Source organism: Pteropus alecto, unplaced genomic scaffold (genome assembly GCF_000325575.1).
Source record: "Pteropus alecto unplaced genomic scaffold, ASM32557v1 scaffold78, whole genome shotgun sequence".
In the NCBI taxonomy this organism is placed as follows: domain Eukaryota; kingdom Metazoa; phylum Chordata; class Mammalia; order Chiroptera; family Pteropodidae; genus Pteropus; species Pteropus alecto.
Window position 1 is genome coordinate 6,660,718 of NW_006443124.1, and position 2,181 is coordinate 6,662,898.

The following is a 2,181-nucleotide window of genomic DNA, read 5'->3' on the forward strand; positions in this document are numbered from 1 at the left end:
GTTCTTAAAGGGGAGGCCGCAGCAGCTGCGGCGGCGCGCCCCCCGCACCTGCTGCTGTCGGGCATGCGCCTTTGACCTCAATGCTTGGCCTTCTTCTAATCGCTCATTCACCTTTCTTGAATTCAAAGCCCTTGGGCTGAGGTCCTCGGAGGCCTTCACGGTTCCATCCGGACATCCCAGCCCTTCCCCTGTCCTATCCACATAGGGCTGAAAGACTTAAACATCCCACGAGGAATAATAGCTATAACTTGAGCGCCATGTGCCAGGCCTTGAGCTAAGAGCGTCACATGCATTGTTTCAGTGAATCCTCAGGACCATCCTCTAAGGTAGAGGTTATAATTATCGTCATTTATAGATAAGGTAACGGAAAGATTACGGAGGTTCAGTAATTAACAAAGTGTCACAAAACGACTAAGTCATGTTGCTAAGATATTAACCCAAGCAGCTTATTTTGAACAGGCTATTTTCTTCCACTTGCTGACTAGCAAACCTCCCTACCCCATCACAGGTCCTGTAAAGACACCCACCCAAGGACTCCTGAAGTCAAAGTTATAAGTGCATCTGTCTACCCCATCTTTTCTTGACCATCACCAATCACTCCAGTTGGGAGAAAATCCTCTAATCTGACCTGCTTTTTTTTTTTTTCCCCCAAGTTGTCAGTTCCTAAACTTTGCAGGGAGCTCTAAGCTATCGAGGTGGATACCCTGGGGCAGGGGATTCAGACCTTCTTCAAACGCCTGGAGTCTAGGCTGGAGATGGATCCAGGGGCTCCAGTTCCACCCCCATCAGCAAGCACTGGCAGCTGTGAATGCCCTAATTCTTAAGACATTTATATCCAGAATGTAGGCTAGCCCCTAGCCAGCCTCCTGATTTTTACCAAAGCAACAAAGCTCCAACCTTTACAACCCGCCTTCCCTTCATTGCTTTCCTTTCCTGTCCCATTTCAAAGCTTCTGCATTCATTTGCCCTTTATGCAGAGGTGTAATCCTTCTGGAGATCACAGTACCAGCCCGTGACCACCCAGGCTGAAAGGACATGCTCAGGGCTCTGTATTTCGTTTAAGGTCTTATTCAAACTCAGTATCTTTGAACCACACAATGATCTATTTCCACACTGACAATTGTATTTTCAGGCTCACTTTGGAAGATGTTTTCCAACAGGCTCCAGAGAAGCAGCCTCTAATGACCTCTTCCTGCTATTCTTTACAACTTCCTCTTCAAAAGGCCTTTTCTAGTTGGAATACACTCTGTCCTAAACCCTCAAGCCACTTTAACTGCTGCTCGATAAACAAAGATAAATCCCATTTGGGTCTTCTTTCACCAACTCTGAGGTGGATCTAGAGCCACGTTTCACATGTAGACAGCCAGGCCTCCTGCTTTGAGGAACCCCACCACTGATTGCCCCAAACCTTGCTCAGGCCATCCCCTTGCCAGGACCCTTTCTCCCTAGACTGTGCCAGGAAGGTAGGATTCCACCTTTCCACTCCATTCACTGAGTATAAACCATGGGAAACCACCTCTCTTCCCACCTCTAACTGGTATGGCCACTTCTCACCCCCAAGCCCTCAAACCACAATGACTTGGCACTTTCTTCTCCCAACTGGGAACAAATTCAGTAGCAAAGGATAATAATCAGATGCAGCAATGTAATGACCATCTGAAAATGAACCATCCTCTACCTCCAACCCCAACCTCCACCTGGCCTTGATTTTTAGAATGGCTGGCACAGAAAGAACTTAGTCCACTCCAAACAGATTTGTTAGATTTTTAATAAGAACATGGAAATCCCAATCAGCCCTTCAACAAAATTAAAATACAGAAAGTGAAATTAAAAGTATTCTACAGTAAATGACTTTTATTTAAAAAAAAAAAAAAAAAGTAACTGTGAACATATAAACAAGCCTGCAGGGCACTACAGTACAGCCGGAAAGAAGATAGATACATTTTCCAATGTACCCATGGGCCAATGAATCCATTATTTTCAAATAAATTCTTAATAAAACTCCACTGAGTTGGAAAATTTTGCTGAAAATATTTCTGGACAAAAAACCCAAAAATCAAAAAGCCTCATGTAGGAAAATCAAACTTTCCTTTGAATTTGGAACTGTAAGAGGAGTCCCAAGGGAACGCTGGTAATAGGTGGAAATGGTTCCTGGAGTCACCAGTGTGTGCATGTGGGGAA